This window comes from Malaya genurostris, chromosome 3 (genome assembly GCF_030247185.1).
Source record: "Malaya genurostris strain Urasoe2022 chromosome 3, Malgen_1.1, whole genome shotgun sequence".
Lineage (NCBI taxonomy): Eukaryota > Metazoa > Arthropoda > Insecta > Diptera > Culicidae > Malaya > Malaya genurostris.
In genome coordinates this window covers 3,650,236-3,672,744 of record NC_080572.1, presented here as the reverse complement: position 1 = coordinate 3,672,744, position 22,509 = coordinate 3,650,236, and the positions used below count along the sequence as shown (strand labels likewise).

General features: G+C 37.3%; 1 protein-coding gene across 3 annotated transcripts in view; it reads left to right on the top strand.

Annotated features, from left to right (window-relative positions):
• LOC131436773 (uncharacterized) overlaps positions 1-22,509 on the top strand; it is a 607,210-nt gene that overhangs the window by 304,453 nt on the left and 280,248 nt on the right. The gene's annotated exons all lie outside the window — the stretch shown is intronic.

Below are 22,509 nucleotides of genomic sequence, written 5' to 3'. Positions count from 1 at the left end.
AATTTTATTAGATCTTCCGGATGAGCACTCCACCAAGATCCTGTTATTGTTCGAAGAAAATTTACTCTTTGTTGGCATTTTGTTATCAGATACCTAATGTGTCCTCCCCACATGTATTTGGAATCAAACCACTCCCCGAGGTATTTGAAAGTCAAAACCTGTTGAATCATTCTTCCCATCATAGGAAGCTGAAGCTGCGTGGGATCATGCTTTAGTGAAAAGACGACCGGCTTTGTTTTCTTCGCAGAGAATTCAATACCCAGATGAACAGCCCAAACGGACAAGTTATCTAAGGTATCTTGCAATGGTTTTTGCAGATCAATAGCTTTGGGTCCAGTAACTGAAACCACGCCATCATCTGCCAATTGTCTTAGTGTACATGGGGTTACTAGACAGTTGTCAATGTCATTCACGTAAAAATTTTAGAGCAGCAGACTGAGACATGAGCCTTGCGGGAAACCCATGTAGCTGATTCTGAATGTTGCCAAATCGCCAATATGAAAAATACATGAACTTCTCTGACGAAAGGTTGTGCAAATATTTATAACCGCTGGAAGTCCATGTTGGTGGAGCTTGTCTGAAAGAACATCAATGGAAACTGAATAAAATGCTCCTTTAACGTCTAAAAATACAGATGCCATTTGTTGTTTTTGAACGAAGGCAATTTGGATGTCAGACGAAAGTAACGCAAGGCAATCATTCGTCCCTTTATTTCTACTGACCCAAGTGTCGAGACGTCGAAGAATAATTTTTTCGAACAATTTTCTGATGCAGGACAACATTGCAATGGGTCTATATGAGTTGTGATTGGAAGGTGGTTTCCCCGGCTTTTGAATGGCGATAACTTTCACTTGCCTCCAGTCAGGTGGAACAAAACAAATCCATCAAACGTCTTTTTGCAAGGCCGGGCAGATTCTTCACCAAGTTGAATTTAATTCTGTCCAACCCAGGAGCGTTATTGTTACAAGACATGAGTGCTAAGGAAAATTCCATCATTGAAAAGGGGTTATCAATGAAACCATTATTTAGAGAAGACTCCCTAATAATACTATGCCTAGGAACAGAATCTGGATAAACTTTCCTCGCAAAATCCAATATTAATCGGTTCGAATATTCCTCACTCTCATTTCCTGCGTTACGATTCCTCATTCGTCTGGCCGTGTTCCAAAGAGTGCTCATTGAGGTTTCTCTTGACAAAACTTCGACAAAATGTCTCCAATAGTTACATATCTTGGCCCGAAGTATGCTCTTATACTTGGTTTCTAAAGTCTAGAATTTTTCAAAATTCTGAGGAGTTCCTCCTCCTCGTTTTAAAAACGTCTTGAAAGCATTTTGTTTCGCGTGTTTAGCATCCACCAAGGGTTTGGAGGTCTTCTGTTAGACGATGGACCAAGAAATCGTTTGGTTTGAAATTGTTCTGCGGCCTCCAGAATCGAACAAACGAGGAAGTCATATTCTTCAAGCTCTTCCATTGAGTTCAAGGTAATTGAGATACTACTTTGGTATTTAACCCAGTTAATATTTTTTGTCAAATCATATGTAATATTAACTGAATTAGCAATGCCTTTGTGACTGCTAATTGAGATGATGATTGGTAAATGATCGCTACAGTGTAAATCAAGAAATGCTTTCTAGGAGCAATCCAGCCGAATTGAAGTCGAGCAAAGTGATAAATCTAATTCATGTGGACGTGCAGGAGGTCTTGGAATCCGTGTCATGCTGCCCATATTCAATACTGTCATGTTGAAATTGTCGCAAATATTATATATTAAGGATGATCTGTTATCATTGTAAACGGAACCCCACATAATTCCGTGCGAATTGAAAAAAAATCTCCTAAAACCAAACGTGGAGCAGGAAGGGCTTCGACAATTTCATTAAGCTGTCGTTGTCCAACTTGAGCTCTTGAAGGAATATATACCGAAGCAATGCAAATGTCCTTTCCTTTAATTTTTATTTGACAAGCAACAACTTGTATACTAGAAGTCGAAGGAATGTTTAATCTATAAAAGAAAAAAACATTTCTCAATTCCTAAAAGCACTCCGCCATACTGAGAGTCTCTATCGAGACGTATGATGTCAAAGTCATTAAAATTTAAGGTTATGTTTGATGTAAGCCATGTTTCGCACAAAGCAAATACATCACATTTTTGACTATGCAACAAAACTTTAAATGAATCAAGTTTTGGCATGATGCTTCGACAATTCCGCTGCAGAACAGTGATTGAATCATTTGCGGCGGATGATAAATTATCCATCGAATGATACAAAACCTGAAGGAACTGGCCATTGAGCTGAAAACTGTTTCAAAAAAGTTCTAGCTATTGGAAGGAATGCCGTTATGATAGTCTTTAGAGGTTCAGAAATATTGAATGCTGCGAAAATCCATTCTACAATTTCCTAAAACTTCAGTAATCCTGATGGTGGCTGTGAAACGGAGCCCACTGGAAGAAAAGACAATAATTTTCTTGTGCTAGTTCCTGGATTGGTTTGTGAATTTGACAAACCAGGAGGCACAGTTTTTGGTTTTAAATTTGGCTTTTTAGATTTAACACGGCGGTCTTTTTTTAGGGTATAATTTTAGGTGTCTTTTTTAGTATTTTGTGGTTTGGTAATCTCCTCTTAACGGACCCTTGAGGAGTGACAAACGAAGTATCTTCACTATTTCCGTCAGAGTCAGATTCCTCTGTCTCCGCAAGATTTGAAAAACCGTTTTCTGTTTCGAGTGTGGGGACATGAATAATTGTTTTGAGCATTTCTGCATATGTGCGCTTAGACCGTGCTTTTAAAGAAAGCTTCATTTTGTCTTTACGCAACTTAAATGCAGCGCATACTGAAAGATCATCATGAGGACTTTCCCCACAATAAACACATTTTTCAACATCTTTATCGCAAAGATTATCCTTATGAGGCCCTTGACATTTGATACATTTGGACTTATTACTACAGTAAGTTGTCACAAGCTGTATGTTCAAATTTTTTACAGTTCGTGCAATTCATAACATGCGGTACGAAAAATCGAACAGGAAGACGAATTTTATCAATATAGACATGGCTAGGCAACGCAGATCCGGCAAATGTTACTCGAAAGGAATCTGAGGCACGATAAGACTTATTGCCATCAACGATAGATCCAGAGTACAATTGTTTGCACTCGAGTATCTTAACTCCCTCAAGCATGGAGTTTTTAAAACGACCAACTCCATTTTTAAGTAAATCATCGGCTGTCAGACTTGCTTCAGTCCCAACACCGTCAATTTCCACCTCCTTCGATGGAATGTAAACTCTATATATAGCAAATAATTTACAGGTTGCCTGTTTCAAATCGATTTCTTCAACTTTTAAAAAATGTGATGTCAATTCCTTTGTAATTTGCATCAAATTTAATACTTTTTTTCGAAAATAGACTAACCATGGCCCAGTGGTACCCTCTGAATAATGTTTAGCCCTTGGAGTATTTAAGATCTTACTAGTATCCGGAATCGGATTCGGATGATCTTCCATGAGATCATCCATTACATTAACTGTTTTTTTTTGTAAATTAATAATATCAAAATGAAAACTTATGTTTAGTAAAATTTCAGTTATCGGAGAAATAAAAATAAATAAATTAAATTAAATTTACCTTGTAGCTGTTGTCTCTGTTCCTCTGTCGTAAAGAACGACGTGAAGCTCACCCAACGATTTCCAATTGGCAGTCTTTTGGTATCGTTTTCTGCTATCTCCGTTGCTCTGCCGTCGTTGTGGTCACCACTGAACTTGGTGTGCTGCCTGTACCTGACCCCAGGTACAGTGCTATTGCTCTTGGTGGCGATCAAATGGGATGCTTGCAGTGTAGCATCACGCGATATATGTCGTCTCTTTCGATCCTAGGCAGCGTACAATTTCTGGTACCTGATAGATCAGCTGGGTTGTCTTAGCACCTTTGCACCCCTTCGCCTTCGCACTTTAATGGGATGGCGCCTCTGTGTCTCTACACCTCTGTGCGTATGAACGGGATGGCCTTCGTTGCTAGCTTTCCAGTCGGGAAACGCCCCGAATATTTCTTTGCAATTAGCACCAGCTTTTAGTGTTTTTAGTGAATGAGTTTTTGTTGCTATCAACAGGAATGGTTGTTTCAGTATAGAATGGTCTGATTAATTCGCGTGAAATGCTTCGTGCGTGTATACCTCCAAATAGCGTTATAAGTCTGCTACATTACCTTTTAAAATATATCAAACTGTTTCAAATTTCAACAGTTCAAAATATTCCGAAGATGTTGTTTTTAACTATCTTTGTCTATCGGTTGAATTATTATTAAGCCTCTCTTTAAAGAAAGATAATGAAATCACTAATTTTTGTTTGAAGTGCGAATGCCCGAGTGTTAAACACTTCGTTTTAATTGCCATGTGGTTTTAAGTGAAGTGAAAGGCTTACCGGTATTTGAAAACATAGATATTTTTATAAAAAGGAGTTAGATCGAGCGATTGTGTACTCGACGGTAGGAATACGCTGAAATCTTTTTTACGCCGTTTCTATACTCTATTTTACGTGACATTTTATGCGGATTTACGAAGCTACGCGGTTTAGTTTTGCGTCCTTGAAGAAAAAAATGGTTTCGTTCGAGACGTCAGTTTAGACGTTACACTTCTTGTGTAATAAAAAAGTGTCTTGCAAATAGCATTAACTTTACGTCTGCTCAGCGGATTATGTTGATCCGGGGGTTTGCGTCAGCATAATCTGCTGACGCACTGATGAGTCGAGGACGAAACGTAAATTTAAGAAAATAATTAGAGGGTTGTATTCAAGACACGACCGAGCACAATAACATTAAAAATGGAACGTTCCTAGGGTCTTCATAATATATACAAAAATAAAGAGATGATGATACACTAAACTAAAAACTTTTTCAATCGACTAATTACAAACTTGCTCTAGTTTAAGCGCTTATTATTATTATATCGCAGCTTTCATTTAGCATCCAATGAGTATCGGAACCTGAACTCGTCACTCTATAAATCATACGTTTTACGTGTGCAAACTAGTTTAAAACGACAACCCAAGAGGTTTTGGAGCTATGTAAATTCCAAGAGAAAGAACTCTGCAATTCCTGCTAGCATCTTCTTAGATGATACTGAATCATCAGCCGATATGACAAAATGTGAATTGTTTGCCACTCATTTCGCGTCAGTGTTTGCTGCCCATTCCGTTGCAACGTCTGAAATTGATTTGGCCATTAGGGATGTTCCTGATAACCTGGTCGATTTTGATATGCCACATGTTACACCTGATATGGTTATGAGAGCTACTCGCAAACTTAAAAGTACGTTCACACCAGGTCCGGACGGCTTACCTTCTATAGTGTTTTGCCGAAACATTAGAGTTCTTGCTGAGCCACTATGCAGAATTTTTAACCAATCGCTTATCGAATCTCGATTTCCGGCTATTTGGAAACAATCGTTTATGGTCCCTGTTCACAAAAAAGGTGATAAACGGAATGTTGCAAATTATCGTGGTATCACGAGTCTCTCAGCCGCATCTAAAATTTTTGAAATTATCGTAAGTAGTGCTCTCCTCGAAAAAGCTAAACGTTATATTTCGAATGATCAACACGGATTCATGCCGGGGCGATCAGTTACCACAAATGTACTCCAATTCGTTACAACTTGTTTTGAACATTTGGAGAAAGGAGCGCAAATTGACGTTATTTGTACTGATCTTAAAGCTGCTTTCGATACGATTGACCATGGGATTTTATTAGCAAAATTATCAAAATTAGGAGTTTCTGAGCGTATTACAAATTGGTTGAGATCTTATTTAACTGGTAGAATACTACGTGTTAAGCTTGGTTCAACAAAATCATCAAGTTTCACTAATTCGTCCGGAGTACCCCAGGGTAGCAATCTTGGTCCGTTATTGTTCATTTTATTTTTCAACGACATTTTGCAAGTTCTGATGCCCGGATGTAAATTGGCGTATGCGGATGATCTGAAGATTTACTTTATTGTTCGATGCATTGATGATTGCGTTCGCCTTCAAGCAATATTGGATCAGTTTGTCGACTGGTGCCATCGAAACAAGCTGACAGTGAGTGTTTCCAAATGCGTAGTCATGTCTTATTATCGCATCAAACAGCCTTTAACATTCGACTATGCTGTTGATGGTGTCGTCCTGCATAGAACTCATCAATTTAGTGATCTAGGTGTGCTGCTTGATGAAAAGCTCACGTTCAATATGCATCGATCTGCCGTAATCGCAAAAGCTAACCGACAATTAGGGTTTATTACGAAGATATCGAAAAACTTCTCGGATCCTTATTGTTTGAAAGCACTCTACTGCTCACTCGTTCGGCCCATACTGGAGAATGCTTCAATCGTTTGGCATCCTAATCAATTGAGTTGGAGCTTGAGGATAGAAAATGTACAGCGTAAGTTCATCAGATATGCACTGCGGAACCTACCATGGCGCGACCCGATAAATCTCCCACCTTATGTTGATCGTTGCAAGCTGCTAAATTTGGAAACTCTTCAACGACGTCGTTGCATCCAACAGGCTGGATTTGTTGCAAAACTCTTGAATGGCGAAGTTGACTGCTCTGAACTATTGTCATCATTGAAAATCCGAGTACCATCCAGATCTCTGCGTCATGGCTCATTTCTTGTACCTCGCTTCCATCGCACTAACTTTGGATATCATGAGCCGTTTACATCACTGGTTCGTACTTTTACATCTGTTGAGGAACTATTCGAATTCGGAGAACCGTCTTGCCGATTTATCACACGGATTAAAAATAGTGTAATCATATAATATAAGATTATATTTCATGTAGACTTTAGTCAGATGGAATTAATAACAATAAAATAAAATAAAATAAAATAAAATAAAATAAAAAATATCGTTTATTTATACCCGGTTTATTTAAGCGCTTAGATTGTTGGCGAATGATAAAATTGACAATTAGTTTCTTTCTTGATAATTAATTATTCAATTTTGATCCCTTTCCACAATTTTTTACATTGTTAAGATTTTGAATAACGTCCTTTAACTAGAATTCAAAGTTACTTGAAAGCTCAATTTTAGATACAAACAACCTAAAGATTTAATCCTGAACAAATGAAACTGTTTTATTTTATGACAATAATCTTCGAGAAACGTACAAACTTATTAATTTTATAAACAGTTAATTGATCCAAGAGAAGATTTCATTTATTTTAACGAAAAATGTTGTACCAGTTAGCTCAGTAATAGTGTAATTTTATTAATCCTTCTTCAAAATCGTCGATAATCTTCGGAAAGTGTCGGTAAATAATATGGCAACAATACGAGGAAGAAAAATGTGAAACAGTCCGCATAAAATATTTAGTTACTTACATTGATTTTCGCTTTGGCATATTAGGAATATACAAAATGGATACGCAACAAAATTCAGAAATTTTGTTCATATTGTAACTTGATGTTATTAACACATGAATGAACATTGTCATAGTTACAACGCGTGTTTTGAAGCAAATAATAATTGAACTGAAACTGGCGGTTAACCAAATTCTACGAGGGTTGCTATTCAAACGATCAATTTGATACTATATGATATTGCATCTAATTGTACTGTATATGTGAGCCTGTGGAACTCATTTATACTACCAAACCGAGGAGGCCACTTTTAGATAAGTTTCAGAATTTAATTTTGAATCTTTTGAAGCGTTTAATTCCTGGTGGGACAACAACTTGTTCAGTCACATATAATAAAGAAGAAGTTTCTATGATTATCATAATAACACAACTTTATACTGAATCCATTTTCGCGCCACCGTTTTGTTCGTATGGGAATGGAGATTTAAGTATGCAAACTGATCCGTTGACAAATTAAAACATTTTTAAGCTGACTATATTGAGGCTTTGGAATCATTTAAATGAGGAAAATCATTTAACAAATCATCGAGGAACAAGCGCTGCAAATTAGATCCGAAAAATCTTTGGCCGATAATTCTAAATTGGCCTGATAGTTACCAGAGAACCAAAATAAAACACTAAATTCAAACCAAGTTTCCAATGGTATGCAATTGAAATATTCAAATGACGTTTTCTCATGAGTTTAAGTTAAATGTTTCCGAATCGATTGGTTGTTGAATTATATAAATCCATCAACAAATGACTGAGGTATGAGCGTTCAAAATTATGGCAGAAAAATGTTAAGCGATTAGTTTTGCATGTTTTAATTTGACACCCAGCCTCGGGAAGCGAAGTGTAAGGCATTTTTAATGGCAAAATCGACCAACAATTTGCTAAATACATGGGATATTTCAAAAGAACCGATAACCACGCTGATTCGGTTCTTCAATAGCTAGATGATATATAAGATATTCAAGCGAACACGAAGCGGTGTTGTGCAGACAGCAGGAAATTTCACCAACACATAATGCAAAAGCGACAATCCAGCAAGTGAACGCATATACAATCCAGTCAGCTCACTGGACGAGCTACTTGTTTCATTCGCAGTCAAACATCAACTAGGCAAAGAAATATTGTGCAGCCTATATTTATAGATTTCTCTTCATACTACGCAGAACGATGCGGTGTTTTTTATGCATGACGCAAAGCCTCCTATGCCGAACAAGAAGTTGACGTCATTTTGTAAAGCAGGGATTGGTGGATGAAAACATAGGTCGATTCCAACCATTTTTTCAATAGTATGCTATTGAAATACTGAAACGACGTCGTCATACATGTTTAAGTTAAAAGTTTCCGAATCGATTGGTTGTTAAATTATAACAATCCATCAACAAATGACCGAGTTATTAACGTTCAAAATTATGACACAAAAAGGTTACGCGGCTATTTTTGAAACTTTTAATTGACACCCGGCCCCGTATAGTGAAGAGTAAGGCATTTTTAATGCCAAAAATGTTATCAAACACTGGTGAACGTGAACGTGTGAGAAATCGTTCTACTGCAAGCAATGTGGTTTGCTACTTTTTCGAATTAATCGATCGAATAAAGCACAAAAAAACAAGTGGACGCAATTTACGTTGACTTATCCTTATTTGAGAGAGACTGTTGAAAAATTAGGAAACCTAGAATTCCCGAGAGGTTAACAAAAATGCATCTCGACATTCTGGACTGGACGCTATTAATTCGAGTCCATTAGAAACATGCAAACTCAAGGAAGCCGTCAAGGTTCACTGTTGTTTGTTTCGTTCATCAGTGACCTCTACAGGGCGATGAAACCACCTAAACCAGGGTTTGGTAACCTTTCGAACCAGAAGAGTAAAAAATTATAGTTTACAAAGCATCCACATTTTCAAAGAGCCACAATTTTTTTTTACGATTTAAACCTTTCAAGTTTTTCGATGCCAAAATCCGTATAGGACGAATTTGTTTAGTGCATTTTATGGCAAATTCGATTTCTCTCTCTCTCTCTCTCACACACACACACACATGCACTCAGAAACACATAAGTAGAATGAAATGGAATTGTGGACGAGTTCAACTAGTTTGAGTATATCTCAAAATTCTCAAATATGACTTTAACCGTCTACCGGTTAAAAAGCGACAGTAATTAGCAGTATACACCCACACACCTACTGATGAAAAGTTAGAATTTCGATTGGCACCCTCATCATTGAGCTTGTACCGAAGGCCAAGTGCCTCCAAGAAGAGAAAGTTTTGTCCCCCCAAAGGAGTCCTAAACAGTCCGCAACTGAGAGGTGAAAGTTGAAAGTGTCAACCGGGATCTTGATATGTCATCACTTGCTTTGCTAGGAAAATCCGTAACCAGACGAAACCAGGCGAAGAGCGGTTTTTGAGGAAGTTCACCAAAATTGTTTGCTCGAGGGGAATGGGTTCGATTGGGTGGCAGGTGGGAGATATTTTCATTTACATAGCTTGTTTCAAATACTTAATCACCTATGCAAATTTGACGTTTGAGAAGTAATTTATTGCGCTTACATTTATCGGCAACGAGACAGGCAAGCAAGTAAGCTAACAAGCGAGAGACCGGGTGAGTTTGCGGCTGATACGGGAAGATAAATTGCATTTAGAAACTGTTTCTTTGTTTAATTCCGAGGAGGTGGATTCAGAGCTGGAAGCAGTAGCCTGAGTTTGAAATTTACATCCGTAGCGGAAATCATGACATACTTAACAACAGCTCAACTGAATAGCGTCTCACTCTGAGTAAATCCACCGTCGCTTTTCAGCTTCTTTCCGGCGCATACTGCGATTACACGTGGAAACGAACGGAACCAGCAGCGCAGCTTTCCAATTTCAATGGTTGCTTTGCCAGTTGCCAGCAGATTGGAACCTATAATTTACTCTAAAAAAGCTTGTTGCTTTTCCTGCAAGCGACTGAAAACGAAATCACAAGTCAATAATTACACGTACGAAACCGACATGAAGTACATTTCCTCGCCGGTTTATGAAGTTAACTTCAATGGATTGTGCAGCAACTTTTTCGATAGAGTCATTTTCCGTCGTTCCCATCATGCTCACAAATTCCACCAGTCGAGGTGCTGTTTTTTTGCCGTTTACCCTATGCTCACTTGACGAGACCCTGTCGGCTGCGTTCGACACGACACGACGTTGTTTGCGAAAATCGTTTCCAGTTCCGCTCTTCAGCTCACCTCACGCGACACACGGTGAACATACTACCAAGGTGAAGAGTGACTGCGAAAAATATCCTTTGACTTGTAATTTCCTGCAATGTCAGAAACGACCGGTCGTCGTCGGTATGAGCGTGTCAGGTTATTTTGAACCCTCCGATCAACCGCGGAGTTTGTTCCAGGTTATTCTAAAGAGAGACGATTTCACCACCCGGCTGGGATGAGTTAATTGGAACTGCCGAACTAAATACACGTACTTCAAAGCGAGCGCGGATGTGTTTGAGATGTAAGCAATTGAGAACGAATGACTTTTTTTTATCGAATTCTCAGTAGTTGTGTAAATCTTAAATCTCTCCCCTCGCGCAGAATTATTCCCCATTCATAAACACAGAAGCAATATTCTGATGTTTATACTCGAGACTAAATAAACATAATTATGCGCATATTTCTCAACAAACTGTTCAATCGCTTGTTTCTACGCAGATATTGATTTCACTCTTCGCTCTTCTCAATCCCACAAAGCAATAAATTTTTCATACTCGTAGTAACACGATCAATTACATCATCGTCGGTGGAGGGCTGGCTGAATCACATCCTTTTCGAGGTTGCGGTTTGGCCCCCACGGGGTTGAGCCAGCAATGTAACGTGATATCGTAGAAAGTATTGCCACCGCGCGCATCCCACTGTTCCGCAAAAACCTGAAATCAAACTTTGCTGAAGATGAAAATAAAACTCTCCGGAAATTGACACAAAGAAAGGCACTATTATTGCTGAGGAAAAGTTTTATCCTTCGTCTCTCCAGCTGCTCACGCAGTTTCTCGTGTATTTTCCCTGTACCGACTCTAATGAAGTCCTATAAAAATAGGATAAGTTAATATAAATTTATTGTTATCAGGAAAGTTTTTTGATTAAACGCAAACAGAGAGTGCACACGGGTGCTGCCGCATACGGAAGCGATCCGTACCGGTCCCCAGCACCAGCTTCTTGGTAGGAAGACTCTCAACCCTATCCGAAGCGGTTAGGATGGGCAGCAGCAAAAGTTGCGATTGAGAAATTGCGAAAGTTTTCGCGAGAAACAAGATTGCCGCCGTATTTGGGTGTTTTGCTACTTCGGTTGGTCGGTTTTTGTTGGTCGGAAGTCGTAGTCCCGATTGTTCTTGTATGTGAGAGCAGCACTCTTCATATTGACGAGCGATTCACTGTCAGTCCATCAAAACGGGGAAGCAGCTGTTCGGATTGGCTTTACGAGGCGTTCCGCTGGGGGCCGGGGAAAGGTTTGTTTTTATTGAGTGATTTGGTAACTAGCAGGTGAGTTGTGGGAAATTTATATACTGTGGAAATAAAAGATGCCTCAAGCCACCAATATTTGCGTTTCAAAGGCGTTTTCCAATTTCTATTAAGCATGACACTGTTTTTCACATTTTATGTATGTGGGTGGTAATGAATTATTCTATTCGCAACATAAATGTGCTTGATAAAGTGAACTTTTATTTGTAACATGTTTCTTTGTTTCTGAAAGTATTTCCAGTAGCAACTTATCAAACATTTGGAAAAGTTCGGTTTGTTTCATAAGATTTTTCCAAATCCTATTTGAAACAACTCATTCACATGAAATTAATGATTTTCACCCTAGAAATACTGACTAAACTGACAGGTACAAGAAAGTGTGAAAATGAAATTTTGTGAAAAAGTGTGTCGAAGAGGTAGGACTCGAACCTACAAACCTTTTAGCAGCTCTTGGAAACGTTCGGCCAATTAAACTACCCTAAATATAATAACATGTGAATTCGAATTTTTCATCCGTGGAACAGTTCCGACTATTGAATTACCATGAGATGTGATGAATTTTTCAATTTTTCTGAATTTTTCACTTTTTATGCGAATTTTCAAAGTTTTTCGGATTTTTTATGCGAACTCTCACTTGTTTATGCGAACTTGTTGGTTGATGGTCTAACGAGTCAACTTTGGCTTCTCGGTTTCCGTTTTCGAAAGTAATATCAATAGTGCTCAAATATCTAAAAACGAAATTCACATCGAACTCTCAGGGATGTAGTAACCGATAATTGAAAATTAGATTCAAAACAAAGGACTTTTAGTCCCATAGGTGAGTAATAAAATTGGATCGGATCTTACTTCCGGTTCCGGTATCATGAAGTGAGTGTTAAAAATTAAAAATAACGTCATTAAAAGTTACGATACCGGAGAAATGAAAAAGCTGCGAAACTGCGACATCAGGATTATACCGATTTATAAGTTACGATTCATGTTAAACTTTAATTATCTCTATAAAAGTAAGAGTATGTCACACCTGGCATTTGCTTAAAGAAATAATAATAAACAAACTGACAAATGAACACAAATGTACGGAAATTATTTACAGTATTCAAAATATTCCTAGAATATTTATCAAAAATAATAACTAAATCTGCATTAGGGAATAACATCAAAGTAACAAATTCTGTCAAATATGAATATGAATATGTAATGTATATGTAAAAGGAAACCAAGAATACAACATTTCTAGAATACATATACTACAGAGAATTATTAACATTTAACATTTCTCTTATATAGTTCGGATAGCAGTTTATTGAATCGTTTTTATTCGAAGATGGAATTATTACATCAGTTGTACTTAATACAAACGAAATAATTCATCTATAAAAAAATAGATGCAATAACTAATATTGATGTTAAACAGTTATTATACTGTTTCCTGATTTCTTTAATGAAATAACAAAAAATATCAAGTATTGCTACTTTATTCATAAAGAGATTCAACTGATAGCGTTCCAATTGTAAGTTGACTTCATTGAATTTAGCGTACAAATTTGCTGGATCTTATTGCCAGTATCAGTACACGGTGAAAATCAAATGAATTTAATGTAGGCGTACTTACTTCTCAAACCCGTCTCGAAAATACAAATTGTATAGCGATTTGAAAGAAACTGAATTTATTAGTTCAAAAATATGAATTATTGATATCCAGTCGCCAAGCGTGAACAAAAAGTATCTATTATTCCTTCAAAAGTCATGAGAAATAGTAAAAATGTATTCACTTATATACTGTTAGGAAATGCGCTTCAAACACTAGATATTTTTAATGAACATTTTACAAACATTTTACGACTTTTCGTATCCAACTTAAGGTTTATATGATCTCAGCGTAGATGATTTTCATTTCTCAAAAGAGTAAATCTATGTTTAATTTCTTTTTGTAAATCCTTAACTATGTTTTTCATAGTAGGATCACGAGAACGTTGACATTCTCGTCGACGAACATTCTTCAACCGAATGAGCAGTTGAAAATTGTCATCGATGATAGGAGAATTTAATTTAGTTTGAGCTTTGGGAACTGAGAGATTTCTAGCTTCGATAATGAATTGATTCAAATGATCTATTTTCTAAAATAGTTTCATGATCCACATGAATTTCAATGTGAGATCTGTAATCCAACCAATTAGCTCTATGATAGTTGTATATAGAACTAATTGGATTAATTATAGCTTCGTTGGAAAGTCTGAATGCTACAGGAAGATGATCTGAGTCAAAGTCAGCATGTGTAATCGGTTCACTACAAATGTGACTTTGATCCGTTAGAACCAGATCAATTGTAGAGGGGTTTTTCACGGAAGAGAAACAAGTCGGATTACTGGGATGAAGAACTGTGAAGTAACCAGCTGAGAGTTGATTATGAAGTATTTTACCATTACGGTTATTTTGTCTACAATTCCACTGGACATGCTTAGCATTTAAGTCCCCTATTACGAAAAATTTCGGTCGATATCTTGTGAGTTTTTGCAAATCGTCTTTAAAGAAATTTAATTGTTCGCCGGTGCATTGGAATGGCAAATATGCTCCAGCGATGAAATAAATTCCATGAACGGTTTCAACTTCGATTCCCAAGCTTTCAAAAACTTTAGTATCGAAAGAAGGTGAAATTCGATGTTTAATTTGCCGTTGGACAAAAATGGCAACTCCACCACCCATTCCAGTAAACCTGTCAAATCGATGAACTACATAATGTGAATTACTTTTCAATTTGACATTTGGTTCAAGGAAAGTTTCTGTCACAATGGCAATATGAATTTTGTGAACTTTGAGAAAATTATAAAATTCATCTTCACTCGATTTCAAAGATCGAGCATTCCAATTTAAAATATTCAAATAATTATTTAACATCACTGTTAAATTTTAAATTCATTATAATATTATTTGCAAATTGCCATCCGATTTGAAATGCTTCAAAAAGTAATGAAGTCGAATTCATTCGGATGATCATTTGAAAAAGTTGTTCTTCTAGGTAGATCATTTTATTTTCCGTTATATCGCCTAATTCGACTTGAAGGAATATTGTCTAACTGTTACACTAGTATAACTGCCATTAGAAGAAGATGATTTGGCCGATCTACCTATTAATAAATTGTGTTCGTTAGAAGATGAAGAAAGGCGTTCCTGTGTTTTGATTATTTACATTAGAAGAATTAAGATGTAGTTTTCTACCTGTTACCAAAGCATAACTGTCATTAGAAGAAGATGATGACGAGGTCGATCTACCAGTCAATAAATTGTTCTCGTTATAAGACAAATTGGAAGGCGTACCTGTTTTTTGTTTTAAATTCGAAGAAATAAGTGCCTTAGAACGCATTTGCAACGGTTTTTTGATTTTCAGGTATGTTCTGTAAATTTAAGGTCGTTGATTTGACTTGTTGTCTAAGCGAACGAGCGTTTAAAATTTTTCCCCTGACGGGACATTTCAAATAATTGGATTTATGATTTCCCTCGCAATTTGAACATGAAAATTTATCAGTGGTTTCATTCATTGGACAAACGTTTTTCGAATGCGATTTACTACAATTCAAACACCGTATATCCATATGACAATTTTTGATTTCATGGCCGAAGTCTTGGCATTGACGACATTGCGTTAAGTTTGCAATACGATTGTGCCGTTTATAATGTTCCCAATGAATTTTAATGTGGGAAATAAAACGTACTGTTTCTAAAGTTTTCAAATTGTTTTGGGAAACTCCAGAGCATGGTTTAGAAGCACCAGTCGTTCTTTTTTTTCGTAAGTATTACTTGGGAAGGGGCAAAACCAAGCAATTCTTTTAGTTCATTTTTAATTTCATTAGTACATTGATCATTTGATAAGCCTTTCAAGACAGCCTTGAAGGGTCTGTCTGATTTTATATCATATGAATAAAATTTATGAAGTTTCTCGGACAAATATTGGATAAGACGTTCGTAATCTTCCAATCCATCAACCAAGACTCGACATTCTCCTCTTCGTCCGATTTGAAATGAGACTTTTACTTCCGGGAGAAAAGTAGAAAGCTCAGTACGGAATGCTTTGAAGTCGGAAATCATCACCGTCACTGGTGGCATAGATTGTTGTTTCTTCCCAGAACGACAAGCGTCCATTTTGGGAATTTTTGAAGAATTTTCTTCCATGTCGCTACAATCGGATTCAGGAAGAATCTCGTAAATATTGTTAGACGGCATAGAATCAACGGAAGGAAAAACCGTCCATTGTCTTTTATTTTTACATTCAGATTCTATAAGATCGTGAATGTTATTAGAAAAATGTTGAATAACGGATTGTGATTTGATCCGTATTGAATTATTTTTAGCCTTTCCGCTTGGACGCAGGCATTTTTGAAATGAATGAAATTTGAAATTAAATTAACTAGGCTAAATTAGTCATCGATTAGACGCCTAGTTTGGAAAAGTCTTGATAAAGACTGATTTTGTGGTTGTCTTGATAAAGACTGATTTTGTGGTAGTCTTGATAAAGACTGATTAGTTCGAAGAATAATTCTTTGGATGGCTAGTCTTAAAAAAGGGTGATTAATTTCTTAGTCTAGAAAAAAACTAACTATATTAAAATATCACTCTTTGTATAGCCTTGAGAAAGGCTGACTAATCGTTAGTCTTCAAATAGACTGTTAGTGATTCAGGCAGCCTTGAAAAAGACTGAAGTCTTGAATCAATGAAACTCTAGGTAGCCAGAAAAAATTTCCAGGAGCCAAGAGCTATTCGCGTGCGGTTGCCATTCTACTTCAAATTACGTGAATTTTCAATGGCAATTCAGCCTTGATTTTAAAGACTCGATCGTACCAGTGAACTTCAAGCCAGCGCAAGGTTTCAAATTTTTGTTTCCGAAATTTGGTACCTGAACCGGGAAAATAGATTCCTCTTCAATAACGACATGATGTCGATTGCGACTCACCTCAAAAGTTATGGTAGAATAAGCACACATTTCCGAATCACAATTGAAAGCAATCCTCGGCAGTATCAACATCGTTACCGTAATCATCAGCATCATCCGGATTGTGCTGAATCCAAACCAGTCCATCTTATTGTCTCAAGACGTCGTTTCCTTCCGCTGTTGCTTCCGCCGGCCGGGAACACGCCGACGCAGCTATTCCCGGTATGACACTAAACGACACACCAACCCCGCTACTAACAGGCATGAAAATCGTTTCTGTTTAATTTTCAGATTATTTATTTTGTTGATTGATGTTCCATTCCATGATGAAAAGACGAAAAACTTTCAGTCTGTTACATTCCCTATTCGCCAGCACGACAGACCACTTCCGAGATTTTCCGACCCTGACATGACTCCACTGCGTTGTCAGTGTCTTATCGCGACTTCGTCTGTGTCTGCAAGAAGTTGGTCTCGTTTACCTCCTGCTGATATCAATCAAATTAACTATCATACGAAAACGAGATTTAATCTGCTTCGTCAATATTTGCCCTCTCCGGCTCTGGAACCGTTCTCATCCTGGTCATCGTTGCTTGAAACAAGAAGGTGCTCCGGGCTCCGATTGTTGTTGCGACTGTCTCCAGCTACTTGCTTAATCCCTTGGACCGGAGTGGCGAATCCAATCTCGATACCCGAGTTGGAAGAGATAATTTGTCACTCAACAACAATCTCGAGAAACAGCTCCGATAACGAGTCCATTATGCGGGTGCTGTTTTCTCCGAGCTCGATGAAGGAGACGCTCAGTTCCTAACAAGCGCAATCAACCTGAGCCCTGAAGATGTGTTGATTGCCAAGACCTGAGGAGGCCTCAAAGCAAGAAAAAAAATTATCCAACCAGACAAAAAGATTGTAGTAGTTAGTGATGCTGCATGCCGAGTCCAACTACTGAAAAGGTTAAATTTATCCCGTTTTTTTTTTCTTCTGTACCCCTGCAGCGGCAGAGTGTCGTTGGTAGTTTAGTGAGCACACAGGATTTCATCATTTATTCTTTTGGCTCCTTGTTTTCCCCATATAATCCGTGTATGATTTTCAAGACGTCTGTGTTTTATTATTTCTGTGAATATTTTTGTTCCATTTCAGTGTCGAGAGTTTTTCGAATGCACAACAGAACAATCGTCTGTCAAGGGGTGATCAGGTGCGGGGGGTTTATCTAAGTGATATCATTCTTACCGAACTTGTGCAGGAGTCGAGTCTATATGCTAATAACCATTTCCAGCAGACATACCGGGATAACACTCCGGTGAGCCGAGGTGCTGACTTTCAGTGAACACTACCTTTTCAATGTCAAACATGAACAAGTCATGAGTGAATCACCGAATCGGGCTGACAGTTGGCATCTATTTCGAAACACAAGACCTCAAACAGTGTCGTGTTTCAAGTTATGAAAACAGTTGGACTAACCTGTCGACTGCTAGAGATAGGTTGGGTACAAATATTATCATCCGTTTCAATGTAAAGACAGTCTTCAAACTTTCTCCAAACGGAGACTCGTCTGTTGTCTTAAAACAATTTTAATCTGACAAAACTGGATTCTTTTTCATTTAATGCTGTGAGTGTTTGAAAAAAAAATTCAAGTAAAAATATCCATGTTCCATCACTCATCGTTATCTGTTATAGATTTTATGATTTCCCGGGAAACTACCCTTCCGATGTCCTCCCATTGTTCGGATAAAAGTATATTCTTTTTAGCATTTTGTGCATTCTAACTCAAACTAGACCTCGGGTTTTTTGCTCGCCAGATCCCCTGTTGAACTTAGTTTCTTTTTCTGTAGAGAATCTGATACCTAATTCAACAGCCCATACAGAAAACTTATCCGAGGTACAGTCTGTTTCGCAAGAGTTTCTAAGGTAATGTATTTCGAACATTTTCACTGCTCCGAGGCATCAAATCCTTATACCCTAAGAAACACCCGCAAACATTATCCTTTTTCTTGTTCTTTGATCAGATGGTAGAGTTTGAAGTCATCCGCAAATGATAGTTTGAAACATTTCAGTAAGAAGTGCAGATCATTATGGTAGAGTTAAAATATATACGGCCCTAAGTGACTTCCTTGAGGTACTACAGAACTCAATGCGAACGGTGATGTTGAACAGTTTCTTATTTTTACCGACATCTCACGACCAGTGAGATATTAATGCATCCAATCCAGTAAAGAACCACCAAAGCCAAGGCTGCCAAGTTTAGCAATTGTTATTTGATGGTTTATTTTATCAAATGGCGTTGAGAAATCAGTGCAGATAGCGTCTGTAGACCTGTAGTAGGTTAGTAGATGTTGACCGTTTAGGCATAAATCCGTGTTGATTTTCAGATATATAGTCGTTGCACTTATGAGTTATGAAGTCGAGAACAATGATTTCAAATAACTTGGAAACAGCACATAGGGAGGCTATTCCACGGTAATTTGTAATATCTGATTTGTTGCCTTTCTTAAAAACCGGGAAAATGAAAGATTCTTGTAATCGGTTTAAAAAATTCATAAAAGACTATGCGTAACAGAAAAAAACTATTCCTAATCCACCTAGGGGTGTGATAAAGCCTTTCTCTTTCATTGAGACAGTCTCATTAAAACATTGTTTGTCTTGTTATTAAGGTAATTTCTGACACTAGTTTGGTCTCATTTTTGACATAAATTTATTTCGATTGATTCGGGTAGTTCACAAAAACATGCTTCAGCATTCACGTCACATATTTGGTAACATTTCTCAGACCAAGTGTATCAGCAATAATACATTTGATCCGGATCATAGGTCACTATTAAATTAATTCGTTAATTCGGTCACTTGTACGATTATATTATATTCTTTTTTATAATAAAATTTTTATTCTGGCCATTTTGCGTAAAAGCTTTACGTGGCCGATTGGCTTACATTGGCTTAATTTTTTTTGCTATTGGATCTCATTGTCAACCTTTTTCTAGGGGGAGATGAGTTTCCATTTCCATCCAACGAGGATCGGGGGTCACTTTGTCCGCGGCTTATCTCATCATCAATTGCTTCATCGTCGGTGTTGTGTGTAATTTCCGTTTTCTTTTCGTTTTCCTTGTTGATCGTAGTCTTGGGCTCGTTGAGAGTTGCTGTAGATGCGTCTTGTTGTACATTGGTTGCAGTTGCTGGTTGGTTGGAGGGTAAGTTGTTAACTGCAGCTGGTGTACTTTGTTCTACTTGGGATACTGATGGATGCTTCACTGTTGTTGGTGGCTGTCACAGGTGTACTAGGGTTGCTTGGGGTTGGTCCGAAGGAAGCACCGTTGTCCTTTGGTGTGGTTGTCTCCTTGTCCAGTTTATCACATGGCTTACCGTAGTGAACAGCTTTTTGGCAATATTGACATGTGGCCATCTGATTGTCATAGGTAACATATGATTTGCACGGAATTCTTGTATCCTGACCGAAAGTCACATAAGGAGGTATAGGCCTCTTCAAGCGCATGCGTCACAAACGTACGCCATTTAGAATACCGGGGAAAAAATTCTTCCACTTTTCTTTTTCGATAGAGAGAATCTCTCCGTATTGGTACATAGTTTTGCGAATATAAGAATCGGTGACGCTTGAGGAAAGATCATGCACACGCACTTCTGTCCACAGAGTGCACATTGTTATTGTCTTTTGGGAATTGAATTGCATCCAACTCTTTATGAAACTGGATGTAAACAACAATACTACACAATACTCTACAGAGGGGTCTCGTATAACGCGGTTCACAGGGGGCGTGAAAAGCGAATCCGCGATAAACGGGACCCAGATCATATGGGATTTCGACTGATTAAGGGTGTGAAAGATTATCTCGCTTCGGTCGACAGATAGAGCTATACGATCTTCGGCAAACTTGTTGTAGATACTTAGAGCATGAAATAATTCATATGTTTACAAAAGAAAAAAACAGTTTGAATATGAAATATTGCGAGTATTTTAGCATCTGAAATCTTCAAACAACTTTCGAGAGACTCAAAGTTTATTAACAAATTAAAAGTATATTTCGGAATCACTCCATCAAATGGAATTAGTGTGCTTGCTATGGTACTACTTTCAATATAAAAATTATGCTCTAGTGCGGAAACTGAAAGATTTTGAGAGTCTTCTACAAAAATGTTCGGAATGTAGAAATGTAGAATAATGAAAATTATATTTATTAGAAACTCACCCACCCAGTGACGCTAGTGGGATCACAATTTTGCCAAAGAAAATTGATTCTCTTATATCTTATATCTCTTATATCTTATATCTTGATGAGATAGAATGTTCGTGTTTCCGGAGTTCAAAACAGATCAAATAGTGTAAACAGTAGTTAAAATTTCTCTCATTGGTAACTCTAGTGTGCAATTCAGGGCTGGAAATTACTGCAGCTCAAAAACATATTGACTTATTAAAATGATTTCTTCGAGAGAGTGCTTTAGGGTTTCTATAACCATTTAATGGATGAGTTCTTATTATACATACAAGGTGGTCTTCTGTAACTAAAAATCAGAATTGTTTACGAGAGTGATGTTTTCAATCAGTTTTTCAATAAGTTGGTGAAGGATAGACAAATTGAAAACTGTTTTACTAGACGGCGCTAGTAAGCTACTGGAGTATTAGGATGAATATCGACATTGACTATTTACATAGTTAGAATATGTTAAGAACATAAATCGTGACATGTATTTCTTATTTTATTTCATTTATTTTAAATTTTTATTTTTATTGAACTGGGAAAAGCCCAGTGAAGCGAAAATTTCAGAGTCTTGCTCATCATCAAGAAGTAAATCTCTTCATCTTTCATATCAACGAATTACGATAGCTAACTGATTACGATAGCTCCTATAACTGAGCCTACCACTTAAGAACTAGAAAGGCTGATTAAAAATAATTGGGAACAATGAATAAACAGACGATACATTTCAAGAAAACCGTAATCAGATAATGCTGATTGAATATTCAGGAATGGATGAGTTTGAATATAACGAAAGTGAATGTCTAAATTCAGTTTTTTACGAGTTAGGATAATCAGCACGAGATTGTAACAAATTCGGTTACTCAAACGGCCTTAGAGACATTTGGGCGAACGGATAAAAATTGCAAATCGATAAATTTGTTACGCTTCTGATGACTTTTGTAGGGAATCCCTCCAAAGGAGACTACAAAAAGTGAACCGGAGAATGGCTTCGACGCGTTATTTTGCGCGTAATTCATGTTTTACATAGAAACTGATTCAGGACCACCACCTTTCCAAATAATCAAAATCGTAATCCAACTTTATGGTATTAAATGCAATATAATTTTTGTCATGCTTTTTTCAATGCAGTTTTGGTGAGACAGTTCCCAACTCATTTTTAATAAAATATCACTTTTAGTCTTTACAAACACAACAAACTCTCCGAAGCCAGCACGGTTCTATACTATACTCAAATCATAAGAGTTTTCAAGAAATGTTGATGAATTGGCGGTCGCTATAACAGAAAATTTAAAAAAAAACGTACATATCAGGTTTTATGTACTTATAATTATATCTAGCAGTACAAATAATCACAACTTTATTAAAAACTTCGAGTTTCACTCTCTCAAGTTCCTCAAAGTTCACATGTCGATAGCTTATTCATGTTAATACTCTAGTAGCTTATTAGCGCCCTCTAGGAAAGCAATTTTCGATTTGTCTATCCTCCACTAATTTATTGAAAAACTGATCGATAACA